The sequence below is a fragment of the Papio anubis genome, chromosome 15 (assembly GCF_008728515.1).
Source record: "Papio anubis isolate 15944 chromosome 15, Panubis1.0, whole genome shotgun sequence".
Classification (NCBI taxonomy): domain Eukaryota; kingdom Metazoa; phylum Chordata; class Mammalia; order Primates; family Cercopithecidae; genus Papio; species Papio anubis.
In genome coordinates this window covers 79,546,823-79,558,964 of record NC_044990.1, presented here as the reverse complement: position 1 = coordinate 79,558,964, position 12,142 = coordinate 79,546,823, and the positions used below count along the sequence as shown (strand labels likewise).

The 12,142-nt window shown below is 35.9% G+C and overlaps 1 protein-coding gene across 6 annotated transcripts in view; it reads left to right on the top strand.

Moving 5' to 3' along the window:
• The window catches only part of NALCN (sodium leak channel, non-selective), a 342,682-nt gene that overhangs the window by 256,406 nt on the left and 74,134 nt on the right, over window positions 1-12,142 (top strand). The gene's annotated exons all lie outside the window — the stretch shown is intronic.

The following is a 12,142-nucleotide window of genomic DNA, read 5'->3' as shown; positions in this document are numbered from 1 at the left end:
GAGTAGGTTTCTCTAAAATCAGTCAAAAGAATTGCCATTTATTCAATGCTTAGTATGTGGCAGGAACTTAGGGTCAAGAGCTTATTTGTGTTCTAGTTTACCTATTTCTTTATCATTTGAAAAGTAGATGGGAAAATTTTTTTTTCAGATTCCACAGCAAAATATTAATAGGGAACTATATATAAATAAAGCAAATTTAGGTAATAATTTTAAAGAAATGTAACTTTTCATTTATTCACTTTTTTAAAACATAATATAAGGGCTGGGTGCCATGGCTCACACCTGTGTAATCCCAGCACTTTGGGAGGCTGAGGCGGGTGGATCACTTGAGGTCAGAAGTTCGAGACCAGCTTGGCCAACATGGTGTAACCCCATCTCTACTAAAAATACAAAAATTAGCCAGGCGTGGTGGTGGGTGCCTGTAATACCAGCTACTTGGGAGGCTGAGGCAGGAGAATCACTTGAACCTAGGAGGCAGAGATTGCAGTGAGCTGAGATTGCGCCACTGTACTCCAGCCTGGGCAACAGAGTGAGGCTCCATCTCAAAAAAAAAAAAAAAAAAAGACATAAGACATAAAATGTATTGCCTGGGTACAATAAGTAAACATTTATATATACACACATATACATATAAATATAATTATATAATTATGTAATATATAATATAAATGTATATGTATGTATATATTATATATTATAAAATATATATTATATATTGTATATTAATAATATATAAATATGTATTATATAAAAATATAATATATAATATAAATGCATATGTGTATATGTAATATATATTATATAATTATATAATATATAAATGTATTTGTGTGTATATATGTATGCATAGTATCAAACTGTATCTATCAGCTTGGTCACATAACGTCAGTTCAGTTAGAAAATGAAAGATTAATAATTGTATGTTAATATTAAAGAGATTAAACAGTAGAGTTTGCAAAAACATCTAGCTTACTTGCAAGCATTCACTTTGGAATTCCTAGAGTGTTTTTTATTCCTTTACATTGTTACTGCCCTTTTTCTTTTGCTTATAACAAAATCCATATTTCTCTGTGGTCATGTGACAGTAAAATGCCAACTCTTTCATCCTCCAGGATCTACTTTCTCTCTACATTCTTTCCCTTCCCACAGGGATGAACCCTCTGGAATTCCCTTGCCTTTCTCTTTATCTTGCCTCCCCTTTTTCTCCTCCTTATTCTTGCCTCCCCTTTTTCCTCCTTTTTCACCTCCCCCTTTTCTCCTCCTTTTTCTCGCCTCCCCTCCCCTAATGTGATACTACTTCTCCCGTTTACCTCTCCCCCAGTTCCCAGGTTCTCTGCTGTAGTTCAGTCATGTTGCTCTTGATGAAAATGATGATGATTTTCTGTGCAGGATGTCTCTTCTTTTTCAAGGATTTCCATGTGTTGATTTTCCTTCAGCCATCTAGAGATGCTATTCTACTATCTTTGCAGAATCCAAGATTGTAGATGACAAGTCTGATGCCAATGTCTTTTTTTTTTCTTTTTAGTAATTAGGCTTTTGTTTGGTAGACTTGGTTTGCTTGTTTCTTTGGGAAAACTTGCAAGATTTTCTGTGTGTCATTGGAGTTCAGAACCTTTCTTAGGATATTTCTTATATGTCTTTTTTCATCAGAACTGCTCCAACTAGAGTCTTTTCAACTCCCAACTAAGATATTTGCTCAGGGAAATTTCCATTTGTTTTACATTCAATTGTTACTCTTCCATCTGCTTGTTTCTCCCCTAGGATTGCCATCTCTCTGTTTTTGCTTTGTGCTTGGTCTTCCAGGACACTAATTAGATTTCAACTGAGATCATCCTTTGCTTCTAAATTTCTAGTGAAAAATTATGATATGGACATATTACACTTAACTATCCTTAGAGGCTTGCATATTACTCTTAGCTATCCTTAGAGGCTTTACTTTTATCTTTTATTTTATTTTATTTTTTTAGAGACAAGGTCTTGCTGTGTTGCCCGGGCTGGGGTGCAGTGGTTATTCACAGGCACGGCCACAGTGCACTATAGCCTTGAACTCCTGAGCTCAAGCGATCCTCCTGCATCTACCTCCTAAGTAGCAGGGACTACAGGCATGGCCACCATGCCTGGCTTTTTTTATTTTTATTTTTTTTAACTAAACTTGTCACCTCTCTTCTTCACAGTTATAATCCACTCAACACTGTGCACAGGGCATGGAAGCAGAACGTCTTATGTCAGTGAATAAACAAGTGGGAAGATAGTGCCTTGCCTTCAGCCAGTCAGTCTGAAATTGCAGTTTGCATAGACTAGAAAGCAGGTTTTGTTTTGTTTCCAAAGCAGATTGTAATCCAGAAGTCTGGGCTGTGGTTGTGACCACTTATCTCCAGGAAGAGGATTGAGAGCTGATAGGCATTATGGCCAAAGTCACAAAACCATGACATGCTTTTAAAAATCTCTAGTAACACTATCCCACCGGAAACAGAAAATTGAAATATGAGTTTATTTTCTCTCTAAAAGGAAATGTGATTGTTTCTCATATTTCCTGAACACGGTATTTTGATTTGGTGAGGACAAACATAAAAAGATTCTTGAGAGGTGTGTGCTGGGCTGAGGAGGAGTCTAAAGAGAACGTGACCTGCCCCTCTGAGCGCCCGCCCGAAGCGAACCCTCCCCAGGTACAGTTGGAATAACACGGTTTATCCCGTACAGCATGTATTATTGCTCCCACTTGGAAAGTGGAATGTCAAAAACGTATTTTTTCTTCATCAGAGGACCCTATATGGGAGGCAGCAAGACAACTGCTCCTGTTACTTATCCACGCTTTCCTAAAGCTTTGACTTGATCTAGGTTGTCAGAAAAGTAGACTTAATTCTTTTCAGGATCCACCATTTTCGGCAATAGTTCCCACCGTTCTTGGTGTTCTTCATAACACCATTGTCGAGTGCCCCTGGGCCAGGGAAATCGAAAGCAGAAAATCCCTCTTCAAAGGATTTCCGTGATAAGGATTTAATTGAAGCAGAAATTGCGGAGACAGCATTCTGGCATTTGTATTATAAATACGGCAAGCCTTTTTCATTTTTATTAAGAAACTTGAAAGCCGCTTAAAAACAAGAGTGCATAAACACAGAACAAAAATTCCAATCATAGACCCTACCACCATTAGCTCCCCTTATAAAGTATTTTCCGGCGAGCACTTGGAAATTTCCATTAAAATCCCAATTGCCTTTGGAGATGCTAGTCACAGTAAAGTGGCAGGCAAGGTTCTTCACTCTACATGAAAAAAAAACCACCCAGCCCTCTGCAAATTGTGCAAATGGAGGCTATTTTTCCTCAGTGACTGGAGTGAAAGGAAAAGGACATTAGAGGATGGCTTATCGGTGATTCTCATAACACACACAAAGGAACAATAAAATAAAACTGTTCTCTTAATGGTTATCTTGTACAGGAGAAACTTCTGACTTCGCTGTGCTAGAGGGAATCACCTTTCTCTTTCCAGGGAAAATAGTGAAGCCCCAGGTACCTGAAGACTGTAAGTTAAGGGAGGGAAAAAAACTGACAGCAACCCCGCAAGGGGGCTGGAGTTTGATGAAGCATTGCAGAAAACACAAAAGCACATTAGGCAAGATTTTCTCCCAGTAATTACCCCGGCTTTGAACAGGGATGAGTAATTCCCATGGCAACCTCACTTTGCAGAAACCATGTTTTTAAAAATAGCCCCGGTGGATCACCTTTATTATGCAGTTTAAAATACCTGTCCTTCTCCCAGAAAACAACCAGCAAACAAAAATCTTTAAAATCTTGGGATTGACCCAGATCCTAAAAGGAAGAGACAGGAAAGAGTATTTTCTGCCTGTCATTTGAGACTCCATAGAAACGACCTTCCCGAGTGATCATTCCCCCATCCCTTTATCCTGCTACCTCCCTTGCCTGTGAGCAATTGTGAGACGTTCCTTTTCTTCCTGATTCAAGGATCTTGAGAGGGGCTTTTCCAGTTTCCAAGCAGAAAGCAAGCAAGCAACAGTTTCTACTTGTATTTTTCCTCCATATTATTGAAATTAAACTCTAGATTCCTTAAACAGAGTGGTGATTAATAAAGTGAGATGTGAACTTGATTTTCCAGTAACCCTGTAATAAAAGCAGCCCACTCTATCTTCCGAAGCGAGACATCCAGTCAAGGTCAAGGTCTCACCTGTGGTTGAGTCTAGGGCGTCTCACTGCCCTGTGGCCTGAGGATGGTTCTGTGCTGCTATCTTGGCTGATGCACCATTTCCTATGTCAGAACCTGCAATAGCCTGGGAAGCATGAGTGAACCTCCTAGAGCCACGCCAGCCTGAGACATGTGGAGGATGAGGGCTGTCCCAGCACCTCCACCTCATGCCCCTGTACTTCCCAGCATAGACTCTGAGCCCATATAATAATGAACAGTGAATATTTCTCCAACAGTAGGGCAATGTCTGCCCACCCTCTTGTCAGCCTCCTTTCTGCTGAAGCAAATAGATAGTTCTTTAATAAGCCTTCACAATGAACAGCTAGCTTAGGTACAGTAAAGTGGAAGATGAGCATTGGAATGACTATGTGTTGTTTACCCATTTTATTTTATAACTCATCGACATTCATTCAGTCATTCGACAAACATTTATAGAGCACCCATTATTCATTTGCCATTCTCTGGGCTGTGGGAATTCAACAGTGAGCAAGATGCGAACTGTACCCTTGAGAAGCTCATAGTCCAATGGGAGGAGATGCACACACATGCGTGAAAGTAAAAAGTATTACTGGAACCATGAGGCAGAACCCCCTAAGTTCCCCTTACAGAAGAAACATGATTGATTGATAGAGGAAGAAAGCACCCCAGGCAGAGAGGGACATATCTGCAAAGGTATGCAAAGCATCAGGTGCTTGATGTAACTGTTTGAGGGAAACCGGGTAGAAGAGTGATTAAGTGGTGCAGGTTCCAACCCTCATCAGTGAAGTAGAGATAATTCTCATTTTCAAGGTTTGTTGTGAGAATCAAATAATGTAATAATGTTAAATACCTAGCGTCACCTGGGCTAGCATATGTTCTGTGCCTCTCCAACCAGATAAGAAAGATTACTGTTATTAAACTGTACCATGAAGTCAGACTCAGCAAACAGACTTCTATTCATCAATTAGGACAAAAGACTTTTACATACATTTAACCTTCAGATGTAACAGTCTAGTCGAGTGCAATATATTAATTACTGATCAATTTCCTTATTGTACATGAATCTGATTTTTTTTTTTTAGAGTTTGATTTTTGTTGATATTTTAGTTGCTATCACCATTGTCTACATAGTGTCTTCAAATCTGAAGAAGTAAGTTAAGTCATTCTGGAAAGATTTACTCTTCTGTTTTGTTGATTGTCATACAGCATTTTATAACGTTCTATGTGACTGTAGAGTGCTTGATAATTTGTTCTGGTAAATCCTCGCATAGCAAGTTACTCAGCCTGATCTATAATTTCCAGGATGAATGAATGTTCGTTCACCTTAGAGAGAGAGAGAGAGACAGAGACAGAGAGAGAAGGAAAGAGAACAGCCTGTTTTCATCTTTAGGGCTTTTGCTCTCTTGAAAGAATTTTTTTAAAATAATGGCTTAGCATCTCTGCAGTACCATTCAAGATGTATCTCCAGGAAAAGAGTGACAGATGACATGATGCTACCATGTAACTATGGGTTGTATCTCAAAGGGAACAATTGGTGTTCATCATGTCAAATATGAAAACTCTATACACTTCTCTCTAGCTTTAGTAGATAATGGACTCCCAATTTAGCCACAATAATGGAAAGGAAATAAAAAGATGCATAATATAAAATCTAACCAATTTTTCTTCTTACTGGTCTTTGCAGTACATCCTCAAGCTAAAAACAAAGTATCTATGTGTGTGAGCACTCACCCTTTTGTCCAGCAATCATTTTTGCAGACCATTATATGCAAACAGTTTGCTGGGCCCTGAGTAAACAAACACACCTTTCTATCCTCAACTAACTTAAGAGTAGGAATTCCCTCTCAATGGTTATTTTTGCAGAATATTTAATTGTGTAACCATTTTTAGGTTGGAATTATATATCAGCTATTTGTATTCCTTAGTAAATGTTCATTGAGAGTCAAAAGTAAATCAGTCTAGGATTAAGAATTTTTTATAGGTAATATAAAAGAGTTTTAATCACATTTTCTATATTATGTACAAAAGAGGTATCAAGGAGTTAAGGCTGCTGCTAAATCTATCTTGGAAATTTACATTTTACTCTTCCTTTTAAACTTTTTCTTATTCCGAGTATAGTTTTACTTATAAATTTTCTCTTGTATTAAGTGTCATGCTAGTCTCAGTGTGTTGTATTTGCTGCTGCTGATGGTGTTCAGTCCAAGTCCTGTTTCGTTGTGTTGCCACAGATTTGAAATTTGGAATTTCTACACCCATAATCCCAGCACTTTGGGAGGCCAAGGCTGGTGGATCACCTGAGCTCAGGAGTTCAAGACCCTCCTGGGCAACATGGTGGAACCCTATCTCTACTAAAATACAAAAAATTAGCTGAGCATGGTGGCACACACCTGTAGTCCCAGCTACTCGGGAGGCTGAGGCGTGAGAATTGCTTGAGCCTGGGGGCGGAGGTTGCAGTGAGCCAAGATCGTGCCACTGCACTCCAGCTTGGGCGACAGAGCGAGACTCCATCTCAAAAAAAAAAAAAAAAAAAAAAAGTGGAATTTCTAAATTCACAAACAGGTTAAAAGCATCTGACATTTACTCTAGAATCACAAGCCCACTCACCTTCTTTTGTCTGTGCAGATTTCCAATCTTTGCCTTCCTGTTTATATTAGATATAATCATAAAGTCATTTTGTCTTTTACTTTTGTAATTAAAATCTACCTAGCATATATTTATAGTTTATCATTAAATACTATATATTAAACCTATCTAAATTTGTTTCAGTAATCAAAGATATTGCTTTTCCCTCATTTTTTGCACAATTAGTTTCATTATTTGATGTGTAAGATGTTAGACTTTTGACCACAGGGACCCCACGCTACTGTGTTAGTGGCCGAAGCATTGTCATAAAATTCAAGTGCAAAAATAATCAGATCAATTAAGTTTTAAATTGTTTAGTTTCTAATATTACAAGATGTTCCTATATATCAAGTTAGTTGATTCATTTCAGAATAAGCAGTCCTTCTTTGTAATTTTTACCTCATTCATATTTTTTATTTTCAAGGACTAACTACATTAAAATACATAAAACAGAAAAAGGAGTAAAAATTGAAAATAATATTTTAATATGAAATTAATTCAATTTTTGAATCTGAAATGAATTCAATTTTTGTCTAGCACTGTGCACCAACAATGCACAGTGCTAGACAATGAAAGAAAATGTAACAAACAAAGAATACATTATCCATATCCTAAGGAGTTTACAATCTATTGGAATTCACAGAAAGATAAAAAGATGTTTCACACAGGGCAGGGATCAACTTGTACTGGGTGCCTTGGAGCCCAAAGGAAGGGTGAAGATTTAGCGTATGTGTGGCGTGCACACACGTGCACATGCAGGTTTATATGCATATTTTAACTCCTACACATAGTGTTTTTACAGAGTTCAGAACATATGATATCGAAATAACTTACAAGAAGAAATCTTGACCCATCGTCTAAAATTCTCTTTTCACAAAATTCTCATTTTAAGATACTCTTCAAAGCTTCATAACGTGGCATTATAATGGTATTCACTTTTATATATATCCATAATCAAAATTTTAATCTTGCTGATGCTCACATTAATCACCTTTTAAAATTTTCTTTCTAAGCGTAACGTCAATTCCAGAGAAAGTTTATTTTATAGAAACATCTTGCCAAACACATGATCTGTCGTATGCACTTTGGGATTTATTTTGAATTCATGGGTGCATGAAAATTCAACTACAGTCAAATGAGATATCACCTTCAACCCATGCAATTTTAAATAATTGCTTATTCCCAATTACTATATTTTATTTGGGAGACTTATTCAATAAAGTGACTCATTACAATAATTACACTACACCTTTCTAGCAGAAATGACATTCATCAAGCCGTATTCATTGGATGATGGTTTTGTGCCTTATGGTCATATGTTTTTATAATCACTTTCCCATTTATTATTAACCTGTTAATATTTTTAAAATGAGAAAAGAAAAATGGAGCCACTCAAATTTTTCTCAGTTAGAAACAGAAATGTATTGTTAACATTGTAAATCAAAAAAACGACTGAATATTTATAATACTCGTGGTATGCTTTGTCAAATATATATTGATGGCTTCATTCTGAAGGTGGTTTCTAGGGTCAAGCTATGGTTCTTTAATGCAGCATCTTTATGGGTCTAAGCAGTGCAGCATCCCAAAGGAATCTATATTCAAGATAGGTCTGTGGTTACTTCTGGGTGATCGAATTAATCAAATTAATATTCTGATTGATTGAGAGTTTTGATGGATCCCAGATTTTAAGGAATCAGTAAGTGTAAAATATAAAAAATGTGATCATACTAGCTTTAAAGAGTTAGGAATTGTATTGATCTCTCTCAGTGCTTCAGGGTCATTATACTGAAAATGAATTATACATATGTAGAAGAAACAAAAAGTTGGTTAGTTTCGATTTTGCATTAGGATGTGAGAATAGCAAAAGTTTATAATATGTGTAAACCAAATATTTCAAGTCAAGCAGGTAATATTTTGTTACAATATAGTTTAGAAAATGATTTTTTATACTAAGCCTAGTGACATTTTAGATAGACATCATAATGCAGTGAAAAGATTTTAACACTGAAGCTGCAGGATCCAGAGTTCTAGTAATAATTTTGCAATTTATTATCTGAGTGAACTTACACAACTTAATTTTTATGAGTCTTAGATCTTTAATCTGGAAAAAAAGAGATAATAATACCTTACCTATGAGGATTAGTTTGAAGATTAAGTTTAAAATATGTGTATATCCCCTCAGCACAGATCAAGGAGCCAAAAAATACAGATGTAGAAGCTTTAAAATGTACATTTTTAAATGCGCAATGGGCATCTATAAAATTCTTCATTCAATGACTAGAGAATAACATTCTAATTCAAGAACACATGAATGATTTTTAAATGTAACCATTTACTATACCACAAGGACATCTAAACATATACACATCAATGTCCTAGAAAAAATAATATTTGACCAAAATGTAATAAAATCCAAAACCTAACAATAAGAAAATAACAACCACAAAAAAACCCTACACATTCAGAAATTTAAAACTACTTTCAAATAAGCAAAGAGGAAACACCAATGAAAATAAGAAAATATCTACAACTAAAAAATGATGAACAAAAGATACATCAAACTTGTGGGAAGTAGTTAATGGCATTTTTAGAGGAAAAAATATAGCCCTGAATGACTATCTAGTAAAGAAAGGCTTAACTTAATCTTCCAAGCATTCATTTCAAGAATTTAGAAAAATTAACCAAGAAAACACTAAGAGAGCAGAAAGAAAGAAATGATAAAGAGAAAAGCAGATATTAATCAAATGGAAGGAAAAGAAGTGATAAATAATATCAACAAAATTGAAATTTTGATCTTTGGAAACAGTCATAAAATTGATAAATCTACTTCAAAATTCAAGAAAAAAATTAAGGAGCCTTCTTCTATAAAGATGACAGAGGCATTGGCATTGTTTTTTAATCTTGAATTCCCACATGAAAACAAAAAGAATACAGATATATCAAAACCCCAATTCTATAGTTAATATTTACCATAAAACTCGGTAATCCACAAACCCAAAATAAAAGCAAGTGTAGACAAACAAATAGCCACATGATTTGCATGCTATTAGTGTCTGTGGGAGGAAACCAAGCTTAGTTACATAGCATCCAGTGTTCATGGAACAGTAGAACATCTTCTTAGCTCCATTCTGAAATAAAAAATCCAGGAGCGCAATCAAAATTGAACAAGCCAGGGACAAGAGTGATCAGGATAAAAGCAGAGCCAGACAAAATTTGCAGGGGGAGGAGGATTGGGAAACAGAGCTTGGAAATTCCAGAAAGAAAGCTACCATATTTGATCACTATATTAAAACAACAGAAAAGGAAACTCTGAAGTTAGAAGAGAAATACTAAACTGTTTGGGAAAGCTAATTTTGTATAAAAACAAGTAAGAGAAAATTATCAAAGCCAAATTCCTTGCAAGGGTTATTATAAGAAAAAAACAATGAGCAGAATACTGTCCCCGTAGACAAGGAAAGCAGCCCATAAAAACGTGCTCTAACCAGCTCAAACTGTAGCGTACTATTGAAAAATTAGTTAAAAGACATTAAAAATTACATCAGGATGAAATAGCTCAAAAGAAAAAGTTAGAAAAACTCAGAAATGAGGTGCCAGAACTCAGAAAAGTTATAAATTAAAGCAATGAAGACTAAACTAGAAGGAACATAAAGAGACCTCAGATGATTCAAAAGTGAGAAATAGAAAATGAAGAAGAGGAATTTTTTTTAAAATCAAAGAGAAATGAAAAAAAAAGATGAAAATGGATTTGCAAGAAAAATGACAAATAGAAGAAAGTCTAAAGCCCAACATCTGCATTATAGGTGTCCCTAAGGAAGAAAAACCACAGCAAGAGAATAAAACGTGTACTAAACTTTCCTGAAACGTAAAAAGATTTGAAACTATATATTGACAGCACACACCTAAAAATATTGGAGTAAATGATTAAAAGCAATACATACACCAGACAAATGACAGGTCTTTAAATTAAAAAAAAAAAATGGTATCTAGCCCAAATAAGAACAAGTGATTTATAAAGGAAAGAACATTAGATTATCACCAGATTTTTCAGCAGCAATGCTTTATGTCAGAAGGAAGTAGAGTAACATATATAGGATGCCTAGGGAAAGAATATCTGAACCAGATTTTCTCCATCCTGAAAACTGACTTTCAACTTTCAAGGTCAGAGAAACTGCTTTCAGATCTAAGAATATGAGTAATGTAAGATACAAGTAATCTTGTTTCAATGAGCCTTTAATCTACTAAAAATCATGCCTCAGACAACCTAAATGAACTCCAAAAAGGACTCTTAAATCATTTGGCATAAAAATTCACATTCATATGTAAGGACTAAGACTACATAAAGATAACAGGAAGAGTAAAATATGTAACAATTATTTGTTCTAGTATGGATAGAGTACAGATATACAAATGAGGAGGTGAATGGGAAGAAGATATGCAAACCCTTAAGATATTCAGAAGTTTTCTTGGTTGTGTATTTTTATTCTGAGACTATTGTTTATGAAATGTAAAATAAAACTGAGTCACTATGAGACAATCTAATTCTGGCATCCCTTGTGCTCTTGATAATCAAGAGTGCTCTTTGTGGAGAAAAAAGGGGAGACATAGATATCATATAGAAAAGCTTAGGTAAAAATAAAAATCCTAAGGAAAAGGTGGCACGTATATACCATGGAATGCTACACAGCCATAAAAACAAATGAGCTCATGTCCTTTGCAGGAACATGGATGAAGCTAGAAACCATCGTTCTCGGCAAACTAACACAAGAACAGAAAACCAAACACTGCATGTTCTCAGTCATAAGTAGGAGGTGAACAACGAGAACATATGGGCACAGGGAGGGGAACATCACACACCGGGGGCCTGTCAGGGGATAGGGTGGCAAGGGGAGGGATAGCATTAGGAGAAATACCTAATATAGATGACGGGTTGATGGGTGCAGCAAACCACTGTGGGACATATATACCTATGTAACAAACCTGCACGTTCTGCACGTGTAACCCAGAACTTATAAAAAAAAAAAAAAAAAAAAATCCTGGGTCCTGAATTTAAATTGAAAACATCAGAATAAACCCAGGCAAAATCTTTGAAACAGTGACCAACTCCATAGCAGTGAGCGTCTGTGGACTCATCTAGATATGTTCTTGAAACACCGTTTTCCAATTTTCCAATAAGTAAACCAGGGCTTCTTGAAGAAAATGATTGATTTTGAATAGGAAGTGTACAAGATGACTTTGGAGCATCTTGTACTAGGAACAAGGAAGCTTTGTCAAAGACAACGAGGGCCATATAAAAAGAATCTATGGACTGACCAACTTGAAAAACTCCCAATGAGAACAGTAGAG